The sequence below is a fragment of the Zingiber officinale genome, chromosome 1A, assembly GCF_018446385.1.
Source record: "Zingiber officinale cultivar Zhangliang chromosome 1A, Zo_v1.1, whole genome shotgun sequence".
In the NCBI taxonomy this organism is placed as follows: domain Eukaryota; kingdom Viridiplantae; phylum Streptophyta; class Magnoliopsida; order Zingiberales; family Zingiberaceae; genus Zingiber; species Zingiber officinale.
In genome coordinates this window covers 86807712-86823256 of record NC_055987.1, presented here as the reverse complement: position 1 = coordinate 86823256, position 15545 = coordinate 86807712, and positions in this window count along the sequence as shown.

Here is a 15545-nt window from a genome sequence, read left to right as displayed (position 1 = left end):
TCTGGCTCAGTACCCAGCACTGTCACAGTGGCAGGCTCAGACTCAGGCGCAGCAGCCTTTGGCAGCACTACCACCACCACCACCTCCAGAGACTGGACATATTCATGCGGTTACCAGAGAGGATGCACAGCGGGCCGACGGATCTGTTTTCCATGGTATGATTTTACTTTATGCATTATCCACTGATATGCTGATAGATACTGGTAGCTCGGATTCTTTTATTTCCTGTGCCTTTATGAGAGACATAGGTAGACTACCTACTCTTAGACCACAGCGACTGACTGTCTCCCTATCGTCCGGTGATATATTGGATGTCACTCAGGAGGTCAGAGGTTGACCGTTATACTTTGGCAACATGATACTTACGGTAGATCTTTTAGTACTGGAAATGGTCGACTTTGATATTATTCTTGGCATGGATTTTTTGTCAACATATCATGCCACTATTGATTGCCAGATGAGGGTGGTCACATTCTGGCCATTATGAGTTTTTGGTAATGTCATTTGGGCTTACTAATGCTCCAGCGATATTTATGAATTGTTGTGGTGGAGTATTGCTCCCACATATTATGGATTGTTGTGGTGGAGTGTTGCTCCCACATGTTTTGGATTGTTGTGGTGGAGCGTTGCTCCCACATATTGTAGATTGCTTGTAGAGGAGCGCTGCTCCCATATAGGTTGCATTGATGGTGGTAGAGCATTACTCCCATATATGTAGTATTTCTTGTGATAGAGCGTTGCTTTCACATTCGATGATCTATTTATTTGGTGATTTGTAGCTAGTGATCAGATTTCAGACTTGTTGTCGGGGATCTTATAGTTGAGTATACTTGTTGTACGGGCATTATAAGTTCTAGGTTTTACCATTTAGGCTTACAAAGCCCTAGATGTTTTCATGGACTTGAGGATTTTGGTATTCCTAGGTTGTTTGGATTGGTTTCCATTGTCTTTGTTGATAATGTTGTAATCTATTTCTGATCCGAGCAGAATCACGTGGACCCCCTTCGTATACTTCTAGAGATGTTTCGACGAAAACATCTATATTTGAAGTTCACATGGGTAGAAGCCTACGAGAGCAGCTTCCAGGAGTTGAAGCGGAGATTAGTGTCGGTTCCAGTTCGATTTTTGCCTTATAGATAGGACTGGATTCGTACACTGACACATCTCTTTAGGGGTTGAGCGCTATTCTGATGCATCACGGCAGAGTAGTCTCCTATGCGTCTCATTAGTTGAAGGAGCATGAGATGAACTACCCTGTACACGATCTGGAGCTAGCCGCCATCATCTTTGCTTTGAAGATTTGACGGCATCATCTGTACGACATACCTTTGAGATTCTTACGGATCATAAGAGTCTCAAATATATTTTCACCCAAAGGAACTCAATCTCCGACAGAGGAGATGGATGGAGTTCTTGAAGGATTACGATTGTACCGTTATCTATCACCTGGGGAAAGCTAATGTGGTTGCCGATACACTCAGCAGGAAGTCCAGAGGGACTTTGGCTTGCCACCGAGCTTCAGTCACGGACTTGATTTAGGGTTTTTCCGCGTTGGGCCTTCAGGAGCAGGGACGGACAGAGCATAGTATATTGGTTACCATGGTTGCTCAGTCGTCGATCAGGACGAGGATCCGAGAGGCCCAGGCCAGAGATCAGCACTTACAGTTCATTGCCAGCCAGATAGCTTCTGGGCAGCAGACTGAGTTCACACGAGATGAGGAGGGTATTATATACTTTCGAGGAAGAAAACATAACTTTTTGTAAATATTTATTTCGAAAAAAAGAATCACATTGGTTAAAAATATCTACATTTATATAGTTGTTCAATTAATTTATATCGTAGATAATATGGTGTGTGGTGTCACACACAAAAGATCATGTTATCAGTTCTTTATAAATTATAAACAGTTGCTCACGACTAAGATGGAAAGGAACAAACCGTTGGTAAAGTCATAGTGTAATTAGGGATTAGTTTATCTTGACTAATAAATTACACTAGTACACTTTAAGTGTATTGAGTAAGACCATTTAAGGTAAGTTCTTTTATACTGACTTAATAAAAGAACAAGACCTTAGTTATTATGGAACTGTGTGCTCTTAATCTTAATATAATAACAAGCACATATATTTAGTATTTATTTCTTTGACTTATCAAAGGGTGAGATTTAGTTCGATAAATCAATAAGCCCGATAAATTGGGAAATGATATTACTTATAGTGTGTATTGTTGATTATAGAAGGAAACTGTGTCCTAGTAATCTAGGTTGAGAATACCCTCAAGAGGAGCTCATAAGGATTGTCATGTTAAACCCTGCAGGTGGACTTAGTCCGACATGACGATAAGGTTGAGTGGTACTACTCTTGGACTAAGATATTAATTAAGTGAGTTGTCAGTAACTCATTTAATTAGTGGACATTCGACATCTTAAACACAGGGAGACTAACACACTCATAATAAGAAGGAGCCCAAAACGTAATTTGGGAATGGTGCGCTAGTTCAATAATAATTCTTTAGTGGTATGAATTATTATTGATGAAATTAAGTTGAGTGTTCAGGGCGAACACGAGAAGCTTAATTTCATCGGGAGACAAAAACCAATTCCTCCTCTCGGTCCCTATCGTAGCCTCTTGTATATAGAGATTTATACCCATCACATACCCACTCCTTACCCAACCCAAGGAGGTTAGCCAAGCTAGCTTGGAACCCTAGCTAGGGTCGGCCAAGACCAAGTGGTTGAGCCAAGTAGGTGGCCGGCCAATGCTTGGAGACCAAGCATGATATAGCTGGCCACATCACATTAAAAGGATTTTTATTTTAATTTTTTTCTTATGTGGATTCCATGGTTTTAAAAAGAGTTTAAAATTTAAATCTTTCCTTTTATAGCTTTCTACAAAAGATTAAGAAAAGATATGATATCTTTCCTTATTTATAGGTTGAAAGAAAGATTTTAATTTTGATAAAACTTTTCTTTTTTGTAACCATGTTCATGATTTAAAAAGAGAGTTTTAAAATTAAATATTTCCTTTTATAAGTTTCTACAAAGGATTAAGAAAAGATTTGATATCTTTTCTTATTTGTAGATTGAAAGGAGATTTTAATTTTAAAGATAACTTTCCTTTTTGGAAATCATCCACATGTTTAAAAGAAAGATTTTAATATATAAAATTCCTTTTATAACCCACCATGAAGGGATAAATTGTTAGAGAAATTTTATTTTAAAATTTCTGGAAACAATAAGGAAGTTTTAATTTGTGTTTAAAACTTTCCTTGCTTGGAGATTTGGTTGTGACCGGCCATATTGTTTAAGAAAAGGGAAATTGATTTTAAATCAATTAAATTTTCCTTTTCATGGCAAAGGAATTAAGGAAGTTTTTATTTAAATTTTCTTATTTTCCAAGACTAAGGAATATAATAGAGGGGGTAGAGGTGCCTTCAAAAATAATAGCTCTATTCTATTTTTCCTCCCTCTCTTCCTTGGTTGTGGCCGACTCTAGAGGTTCTCCCTCTCCTCTTCTCTTCTTCTTTAGTGGCCGATTTCATCCTTCTCTTGAAGCTTTTGATGGTGGCCGGTTCTAGCTAGGAGAAGAAGGAGAGAAAGGAGGCTTTGTTTCTTGCATCCCTTGGAGCTTGGTGGTGGTGGCCGAAATTCTACATCCTTGGAGGATTATTGGTTTGGCCAAAACTTGCAAGGAGGAAGGAGAAGGGCTTGGGTGGTTCTCATCTTGGTAGATCGTTGCCCACACAACGTCCGGGATAAGAAGAGGAATATGGTAGAAGATCAAGAGGCCGTTGCATACTGTTAGTTAGAGCCCTAGAGCCAATCATTTGATGATTGTATGGACTCATTGTATCATATTTTTATATATTAATAAAGGCATTTGTTTGGTTATTATACTTATTTGTATTAGTGCCAAATAGACTAAGTATAATAATGTCCTTGAGTAGATGGTTCTCACCTATATCAATCGGTTAGTTGAACCGATAGTGAGATGATATAGGGAACACTACTCTTAATCATTCCTAGTCGAGTATTAACATTTAGGGATAATGTTAATGCAATAAGACTAGCATGTAGGTCAACTCGATGACTTGATCTCACAAGTCATGGATATAGAGATATCAAGTTGACACATGGGTATACATTAGAGAATGTATACTGAATGACCCGCCATGAGAAAGTATCATGGATCGTTATATGAGTGTCATATACTTTCTCATGTGGCTATTAGTATGACTACTAGTCCTTAGACCTGAAGTCACCATAGATCCCTACATAAGGAGTTATGTACTTTGGTTTCGTCAAACGTCACCCGTAACTGGGTGGACTATAAAGGCGATTACTGGGTATATAACAAATTATGCAGAGGGATGTGAGTGATGTAGATGGGATCTATCCCTCCTATATGATGGGAGAGACATCGGTATTCTTGATAGAGTGAGACCACGAAGTGCATGGCCATGCCCAAATGAGTCAATATAGGATATTGAGCTCATTTGATTTAGTGAGTCTACTTGGAGTTCAAGATTTAAATTGGTCAGAGGATGACACGGTCTATGCCTCACATTAATCAATCTAGATGTCTAGGATAGAAGGACACTTGTCATATATTGTGAGGAGTCACAATTAGTAGTCACAAGGTGATGTCGGATCTCGACATTCTTGTAACTTGGGTAGTAATGATGTGTTGCTAGATACCTCTCATTACTTATGCTCCTAAATGGGTTTAGGGCATTGCCAACGTTACAAGAACCTATAGGGTCACACACTTAGGACAATTAGATGGAGATTAGGTTCATATGATGAACCAAGAGGATTAGATTCATTTGATGAATCAAATTAGATTAAGAGTAATCCTAATTGGGCTAACTTGAGTTCGACTCAAGTTGATTCATGTGTTCAATGAGTCTAATTTAGATTTTGACTTATTGAATCAATTTAATTAAATGAATTAGATTCATTATATTAAGTTGGCTTGAATCAAATGGTTAGATTAGATCAACCATGGAAGAGATTGGGTCAAGTTTGACTTGACTTAAGAAGGAAGACCAAAGGTTAATTTTGACTTGACCTTTTGCCACCTCATTGGTGAGTTGGTATTAGGTGGACCAATGATGATGTTCCACATCATCATGGTGTGCCACCTCATGGGAGTTACTAGTGAGTGCCACCTCATGGAGGTTACATTCTCTCCTTGATGACAACTTAATGCATTAATGAGGGGAGTTACAATAGAGAGTGGCCGACCACTTTTGATTGAATGAGAAATTCAATTTGCTCATTCAAGTGATTACTCCTTCTTCTTCCTCAAGCTCTCCCTCTCCCTCTCCTCCTTGCTTGGCCGAATCTTACCAAGGTGCTAGCACACCTTTGTGTAAGGCTTTCTCCACCTACGTGTCAGTGTGGATACTTCTAGAGGATCGACGCTTGACGGTCTTGAGATCCGGCAACTCCTTGGACGAGCGGGAACGCGAAAGGGCACGCAACAAGGGTAAAGATCTCAACACATAGATCTAGGAGTAGATATAAAGTTTTGAAACTCGTATTTGTATTTCGTTCGGTTTTCCTTGCACGGATCTACGGCTTTGGGTGATTCGGGGTTTTCGCGACGCGAAAAGCGGTTTTCGCGGCCCGAAAAATCCAACAGTGGTATCAGAGCCACGTGCAAGGCTAATACGAGTTTGTCTTTTTGGTTTTATGAAAACTAAAGTTTCTGTAATTTTCTGTAAAATTATGTTTTTGGGTTTTTATGAGTATTTTTCTCGAGTAATCGAAGCACAAGTGTTTAGACGCTTGTAGGCTTCGACTACTGGGAAGATTTTTCCAAAACGGTGATGTTTCGACCCAAATCTGTTTGGGACAGCGAGCGAAGGCGCTGTAGGATCGCTTAGGAGCAACTCACGATGGTTAGATCGTGGGTAGGGGCACTCCCCTAACCCCGTAAGGGGATTTGCTTCGCGATTGCGCCCGAAATCGCTAATCGGGACTGCCGGGAAAATTCTTCTCAAAGGTTTCATCCCAAATTATTTTGGGACAGCGAGTTTAGGCGCTGTTGGATCGCAAAGGAACCCTCGCGATGGTTAGATCGCGGGTAGGGGCGCTGCCCCTGGCCCCACAAGGGGATCCGTTCCACGATTGTGCCCGAAACCGCTAAACGGGACCGCCGGAAAATTTTACTCGTAAAAATTGTAAAAAATTAATTTTAAAATTATAGAAAATTATGAAAATATATAATTTTGAATTATATATTAATTTTGTGATAGTCATGGCCCAAAACCCAATATGATTGGATTGTGTTGTAATTCATAATACGGCCTGCGTGCCGTTATGTGTTTGCGTGTATTGTATGTTTTTATTTTTCCGCGACCTGCGCGTCATGCCTTTCTCATATATTCTGGTTGTAAATTAGATTTAGACTCGAATGTAACTCGAGTTTCAAATTGTAATGTACAAATTGGAGCGGTGGAGGGTCCACACGAGACGGAGTTCCGAGGCGGGCACGAGCAACACAAGGTGGTCAAAGGGAGAAGCTTGGAGAAGCTGTTGACCCTAGGTTGACCAGTCGATCTTCTCATTGGCTTGAGAAGATCGTAGTAGGGCCATGACTAAATCACAAATAGATTAATTAGTTAATTGCTTATGTATATGATGCATGTTTAATAAGTAATTAATTAATTAGTGCCTTATGATTAGATTAGATCTAAGTCGTGCACATGATGCACCCTTGCGATTAGATTAGATCTAAGTCGTGCACAAGATGCATCCTTTTCGATTAGATTAGATCTCGATCGAACCAACTCTAATGCCTAACCGTGTCGTGATACCTATCACTACCTCGATCACATGTATTGTTGAATCTGCCAAAGTAGAGCAATACATATTATCTTGGTAGGGTACGGAGGGACAATCTTGGTCCCGCCTATCAACGCATGAGTGAATACAAACTCAATTAGATTGAGTATTCCTAGTAACTCGGTTGGATCGAGTCAACTATAGGCATTCTTCCAATAGTTGGAAAGGTAGGACAAAATCACGTTTATATTAACTCTCGGGCGTATTAGCCAAAGCTAACTCGAGTTTTAATATAAATATGGATCTTGATCCTATAAACAAGAGTTGCATAGAGATGTAATTGGTAATCGTTACCTACCGATTATACTAAGCCTTGGGCGTATTAGCCAAAGCTAACTCAAGGGTTAGTATGATGTGGATCTTGTCCCACAAGAATTATAGTATTTAGTGGGAGCATCATTTAGTTAAAGGCCTAATTAAATGATTTTAAAAGAATATGATATTTATTTCTGTAAATTTTCTGTTGTAGATAACCATGACGTCGAACACGAATTCCTTCTCCCTGCGATCTGTCCTTGAGAAGGACAAGCTCAACGAAGCAAATTTCCTGGACTGGTATAGGAACTTGAGAATAGTTCTCACCCAGGAACGTAAACTGGAGCGGCCCATTCCGGAGGCTCCTCCCGCCAATGCCCCGACAGACAAAGATGCTTACAAGAAGCATCAAGACGACGCATTAGATGTGTCTGTCTAATGCTCGCGACCATGAACTCGGAGCTTCGAAGCAACACGTTGATGGGCGCTACGATATGGTTGAGCATCTTCGCCAACTATATCGTGACAAGCGAGGCATGAGAGATTTGAGATCTCTAAGGCTCATTTCGGTGCAAGATGTCGACGGGGCTCCCGTAGGTCCTTATGTACTCAAGATGATTGGGTACATAGAGAACCTATTCCCACTTGGCCAAGAGCTGGCCACTGACTTAATCTTGCAATCCTTGCCGGATAGCTATAGTCAATTCGTTCTGAACTATAACATGAACGAGATTGACAAGCCACTGCCCGAGCTCCTTAGTATGTTACGAACTGCTGAGGTTAACCTTAAGAAGGTTAAGCCCATTCTGATGGTCCAGAAGCATAGGGGCAAAGGCAAGCCCAAAGGCAAGGGAAAGTCCCAAGCCAAGGGCAAAGGCAAGGCACTGAAGCCTAAAGGAGGGGTCGCCAAGAATGCTACCTGCTTCCACTGCGGTCAGACCGGGCACTGGAAGAGGAACTGCAAGGTATACTTGGAGGATCTTAAGAAGAAGCGAAGTGAGACTTCCACTTCAGGTATATATGTTATAGAAGTCAATCTATCTATTTCTACATCATGGGTATTAGATACTGGATGTGCTTCTCACATTTGTACTGATGTGCAGGCGCTGAGAAATAGCAGGGCATTGACAAAGGGCGAGGTGGACCTACGAGTAGGCAATGGAGCACGGGTTGCTGCTGTTGTTGTAGGGACTTACTGTTTATCTCTGCCCTCTGGGCTTGTACTAGAGTTAGTCGATTGTTGTTATGTGCCTGCATTAACTAAGAACATTATATCAGTTTCTTGTTTGAACAAGAAAGGTTTCTCGTTTACTATAAAGAACAAATGTTGTTCTGTCTACTTAAACGATATGTTCTATTGTAGTGCACCTCTGATAAACAGACTCTATATTCTAGACCTTGAAAGCCCTATCTATAACGTAAATACCAAGAGGTTCAAGTCTAATGACATGAACCAAACCTACCTTTGGCACTGTCGCTTAGGTCATATAAATGACAAGCGCTTATCCCAACTCCATAAGGATGGTTTGTTGGACTCATTTGATTTTGAATCATATGAGATATGTGAGTCATGCCTATGAGGCAAGATGACCAAGACTCCCTTTAGTGGACACAGCGAGAGAGCAACTGATTTGTTAGGACTCATACATAGTGATGTATGTGGCCCTTTCAATGTTGCTGCTAGAGGCGGTTATAGGTACTTCATCACATTTACTGATGATTTCAGTAGATATGGTTATGTGTACTTGATGACACATAAGTCTGAATCCTTTGAAAAGTTCAAAGAATTCAAGAATGAAGTACAGAACCAGCTTGGCAAGAGTATTAAGATACTTCGATCCGATCGAGGTGGAGAATACCTTAGCCATGAGTTCCGTGACTATCTAGCTGAGTGTGAGATTCTATCCCAACTCACTCCTCCAGGAACACCACAGTGGAATGGTGTATCCGAACGGAGGAATCGTACCTTATTAGATATGATACGATCTATGATGAGTCACACAAATCTTCCGACATATCTATGGGGATATGCTCTAGACACGGCAGCTTTCATACTCAACCGAGTTCCATCAAAGGCCGTGATAAAGACACCATATATGATATGGACTGGGAGAGATGCCTAGGTGTCTTTCATGAGGATTTGGGGTTGTGAGGCTTACGTACGACGTCAAGTCTCAGATAAATTAGGACTCAAATCCGACAAGTGCTATTTCATTGGATATCCCAAGGAAACTAAGGGATATTACTTCTACATTCCCAGTCAGCACAAGGTAGTTGTGGCAAAGACTGGGGTCTTTCTAGAAAGGGACTTTGTTTCTAGAAAGACTAGTGGGAGCACGTTCGATCTTGAAGAAGTTCAAGATGCGAACAATAGCACTGATGCCTCGATGGAAATTGAACTGGAACCACAAAGTGTTGTGGATGATGTTGTTCCACAAGGAGTTGAGGAACAACAACCGGTTCAAGTAGACATACCTCTTCGCAAGTCTGATTGGGTACGTCGTCAGCCTGAGAGATACTCATTTCTCTTGTCTGACCATGATGATGTTATGCTCATAGAGGATGAGCCTACCACCTATCAGGAAGCTATGATGAGACCAGATTCCGAGAAATGGCTAGAGGCCATGAGATCCGAAATGGAATCCATGTACACCAACCAAGTATGGACTTTGGTTGATCCACCTGAAGGGGTAAAACCCATTGGGTGCAAGTGGGTCTTTAAGAGAAAGACTGACATGGATGGACTTATCTATAAGGGTCGCTTGGTAGCTAAAGGTTTCAAGCAGATTCATGGTATTGACTATGATGAAACCTTTTCTCCAGTAGCGATGTTTAAGTCTATTCGGATCATGCTTGCTATTGCAGCCTACCATGACTATGAGATATGGCAGATGGATGTCAAAACCGTGTTTCTGAATGGAAACCTGCTCGAGGATGTGTACATGACACAACCTGAGGGTTTTGTAGATCCACAGCATACTAGCAAAATATGCAAGCTGCATAGGTCCATTTATGGACTAAAGCAAGCTTCTCGGAGCTAGAATCTTCGATTCGATGATGCAATCAAACAGTTTGGTTTCATCAAGAACGAAGATGAGCCTTGTGTCTACAAGAAGGTTATAGGGGATATAGTTGTCTTCCTCATATTGTATGTGGATGACATACTACTCATTGGGAAGGACATCCCTATGCTTCAGTCTGTCAAGACCTGGCTAGGGAGTTGTTTCTCAATGAAGGACTTAGGTGAGGCATCCCGCATTCTAGGGATTTAGATCTATAGAGATAGATCTAAGAGATTGCTTGGCCTAAGTCAAAGTATATACATTGACAAGGTACTCCTTCGGTTTACCATGCAGAACTCCAAGAAGGGATTTCTGCCGATGTCACATGGCGTGAGTCTTTCGAAGACTCAATGTCCCTCTTCTAGAGAGGAGAGAGACTGCATGGATCAGATACCTTATGCCTCATCCATAGGATCGATCATGTACGCCATGCTATGTACTCGACCTGATGTCTCGTATGCTTTGAGCATGACGAGCAGATACCAGTCAGATCCAGGTGAAAGTCACTGGATAGCGGTCAAGAATATTCTTAAGTACTTAAGAAGGACTAAAGAATATTTCTTGATATATGGAGGCAATGATGAGCTAGATGTAAAGGGTTACAGTGATGCTAGCTTCCAGACCGACCAGGATGACTATAGATCGCAGTCGGGGTTCGTATTTTGCATTAATGGTGGTGCCACTACTGGAAGAGTTCAAGCGGGATACAATGGTCGATTCTACAATGGTTGAGTATATTCTGCATCGAAGGAACAAAGGAGGCAGTTTGGATCCGCAAGTTCATCACTGAATTTGGGGTGGTTCCTAGCATCGCTGACCCAGTTAAGCTCTATTGTGACAACAATGGAGCTATAGCACAGGCGAAGGAATCTCGCTCACACCAGCGGACCAAGCATATACTACGGCGCTTCCATCTCATTCGAGAGATCATCGAGAGAGGAGATGTAAAGATTTGCAGAGTACCTACAGAGGCTAACATCGCAGATCCCTTGACCAAGGCTTTGGCACAGAGAAAGCATGATGGTCACACTAGGTCATTGGGGCTTAGAGCCTACACTGATTGGCACTAGTGCTAGTGGGAGATTGTTAGTTAGAGCCCTAGAGCCAATCATTTGATGATTGTATGGACTCATTGTATCATATTCTTGTATATTAATAAAGGCATTTGTTTGGTTATTATACTTATTTGTATTAGTGCCAAATAGACTAAGTATAATAATGTCCTTGAGTAGATGGTTCTCACCTATATCAATCGGTTAGTTGAACCGATAGTGAGATGATATAGGGAACACTACTCTTAATCATTCCTAGTCGAGTATTAACATTTAGGGACAATGTTAATGCAATAAGACTAGCATGTAGGTCAACTCGATGACTTGATCTCACAAGTCATGGATATAGAGATATCAAGTTGACACATGGGTATACATTAGAGAATGTATACTGAATGACCCGCCATGAGAAAGTATCATGGATCGTTATATGAGTGTCATATACTTTCTCATGTGGCTATTAGTATGACTACTAGTCCTTAGACCTGAAGTCACCATAGATCCCTACATAAGGAGTTATGTACTTTGGTTTCGTCAAACGTCACCCGTAACTGGGTGGACTATAAAGGCGATTACTGGGTATATAACAAATTATGCAGAGGGATGTGAGTGATGTAGATGGGATCTATCCCTCCTATATGATGGGAGAGACATCAGTATTCTTGATAGAGTGTGACCACGAAGTGCATGGCCATGCCCAAATGAGTCAATATAGGATATTGAGCTCATTTGATTTAGTGAGTTTACTTGGAGTTCAAGATTTAAATTGGTCTGAGGATGACACGGTCTATGCCTCACATTAATCAATCTAGATGTCTAGGATAGAAGGACACTTGTCATATATTGTGAGGAGTCACAATTAGTAGTCACAAGGTGATGTCGTATCTCGACATTCTTGTAACTTGGGTAGTAATGATGTGTTGCTAGATACCGCTCATTACTTATGCTCCTAAATGGGTTTAGGGCATTGCCAACGTTACAAGAACCTATAGGGTCACACACTTAGGACAATTAGATGGAGATTAGGTTCATATGATGAACCAAGAGGATTAGATTCATTTGATGAATCAAATTAGATTAAGAGTAATCCTAATTGGGCTAACTTGAGTTCGACTCAAGTTGATTCATGTGTTCAATGAGTCTAATTTAGATTTTGACTTATTGAATCAATTTAATTAAATGAATTAGATTCATTATATTAAGTTGGCTTGAATCAAATGGTTAGATTAGATCAACCATGGAAGAGATTGGGTCAAGTTTGACTTGACTTAAGAAGGAAGACCAAAGGTTAATTTTGACTTGACCTTTTGCCACCTCATTGGTGAGTTGGCATTAGGTGGACCAATGATGATGTTCCACATCATCATGGTGTGCCACCTCATGGGAGTTACTAGTGAGTGCCACCTCATGGAGGTTACATTCTCTCCTTGATGACAACTTAATGCATTAATGAGGGGAGTTACAATAGAGAGTGGCCGGCCACTTTTGATTGAATGAGAAATTCAATTTGCTCATTCAAGTGATTACTCCTTCTTCTTCCTCAAGCTCTCCCTCTCCCTCTCCTCCTTGCTTGGCCGAATCTTACCAAGGTGCTAGCACACCTTTGTGTAAGGTTTTCTCCACCTACGTGTCCGTGTGGATACTTCTAGAGGACCGACGCTTGACGGTCTTGAGATCCGGCAACTCCTTGGACGAGCGGGAATGCGAAAGAGCACACAACAAGGGTAAAGATCTCAACACATAGATCTAGGAGTAGATCTAAAGTTTTGAAACTCGTATTTGTATTTCATTCGGTTTTCCTTGCACGGATCTACGACTTTGGGTGATTCGGGGTTTCCGCGACGCGAAAAGCGGTTTTCGCGGTCCGAAAAACCCAACACATACAAAGGAAGGTATAACTAGTAATTATTTTCCGCATCATACTAGTTTTTCTTTTGTATGAATTCCAAACACAAGAGGCATTAGATTCTAGATTTTCGGATTAGATATTCGAAGTTGTGTTTTATTTCTTTTATTTTTTGAATTTGTGATTCGATTGTGCTTTTTAGTTAAACCTAGAGTTATATAAGGAAATTAAATATTAGCTTTCCTTAAAAGACTTTGTCTAGGCGGTGGTGGATGCTCCCATACCCAAGAAGGCCATGTGCCTCGCCATGCAGTCCTGGAAGCCAATTTTGGAAATTAATATTTAATTAAATTTATAACATAGGTTGATTTGGATCAATAGTGTTAAGTTCCGCTTGCGATCCAAGTCTAAACCATTAAGAACAGATAAGTTAAATTTGGAATCAATAATGTTAAGTTCCGTTTGTGATTCCTAATTTAACTTCTAAAGAACACAATAGGTTATTTAGGAAAAGGTTCGACACTTGTACAAAATTTTTGTACAGTGGAACCAGTACGATCCTCCTAGGACCAACCAACAATTGGTATCAGAACTAGGGTTTGCCTCTGTGTGTTTTGTTTTCAAATAGATTATGTACATGTCATACAAAATTTAGGCAGGATAATAGTAGGATGTGCTAACTTTATGGTTGCAGGCTCCAACTATTATGACATATAGATATTGTGTGTGATTGGACCCTTGGACATGTCAAGGGCATTTTATTGTGTGTGCATGATTGTAATATTAAATATAGCAGGAGCTGTATTAGCCCTAGGATTTTACATTTATGTTCGATCTAGACTTGATGTACATTCCCTTGTGGAATATAGGATCGATGTATGTAAAATTTGATTTTATTTTTGTCGCGGATCGTATTCTTGTGAAGCGTGGTGCTATTGGAGGACCAGAGGCGCAGCAGAAAAGGAAGCTCGATGGACCCGACGGCATGATCCCTAGGGCTGGCAGCACGCGAAGGACAGTGATGGTAGAAGCCATAATAGTTGGAAAATTATTTTTCATATTTATTGCTTTTATTTACTGTGATGTGTGTGTGTGTATGTGATGTATACTAGCGTAGTCAAAAATCCTCTCCTTAAATAACTAAGTGGGAGAGGGATTTTTAACAAATTCCACGGTCTCCATTATTGGTTTGTAAGTGATGCAACAAGCTTGTGTGTTGGCTCCGAGTGCCTCCCTCCACAACGGATGTGTTTGTTGTGGATCACTAGATCAAACTTCCTTTATGGATGGTTATAGGAAATTATTTAGGAGTGTGTGATCTTCTCCAACTGAAGGGGCATAATCCTATTTAATAGACTTAGTATCAAGTAATGGTATACACTTAGACGCATTCAAAAGTATCCTCCCCAACGGAGTCACTGCTATTGCTTTGCGTGACCAAAGGAAAACCAACTATTAATTTTATTTGTCATAAAGTTAGGATGACAAGATAATAAAATTAATGGGTAACACCCTCCTCTTACAAATATTGAATTTGTATACGTCCATACTAACGCGGCATGTAAAATTCCCGATGTTTGAGGTGTTGGTGAATTTAAATAATATTGTTTGAGGAATCAATGTTATTTTAAATTCAAAGTTTTGACCAAATATTTGACCAAATACAAGACCAACTATTAATTTTATTCGCCATAAAATAAGGTTGACGAGATAATAAAATTAATGGATAAAATCTCCTCCTTGAATTTGTATATGTCCACACTAACGTGGCATACAAAATTCATGGGGATTTTTAAGGAGTTGGTCTTAACCAAATATTTTTGTGATTCTTAGGATTTAAAATGTTGGTCAATCCCCTAGCTATTATACTATAGGATAGACTTAGTGGTCCCAATTATAATGATTGGAAATAAGACTTGGACATTAAGGCGGGCTGTCTTCTTAGAACTAAGAATAATAAATGTGTATTTTATGCATTAGTTGTTACATGTTTAGTGGAGTTATCTATCGGTACCTGGTGTGTAGATATGGGAACCACTGATCATGTCTGCAATTTATTGCAGGGGTTCCATGAAACTCGACAACTATATGAAAGAAAAATCACCGTCATAAATGGACACTGCTGCAAAAGTAGTAGCTGTTGCAGTGGGAGGTGTTTATCCTCCGAGAGGAATAAAACTTGGATTTTAAGAAATTGTCTTTACATACCAAGTTTAGAAAGAACTAGATTTCAGTTTCTAAACTTGATATTATGTTTCTTTTGATAACAAAGTTTTTATCAAGGAAAAGAGGGAAAATATCTGTTCTGGTACGTTGGTTGGCAATTTATAAATCCAACAAATTCCACGATGCAACAAATGGAAATTAATAACACATCTTCTAACTTTTAAAAGAGAAAGTAACCTTCGGAGATGAACCAATCTTATCTTTGGCATCTAAAGCTAAGGTTATATTAACTTGAGTAGGATTCAAAGGATAA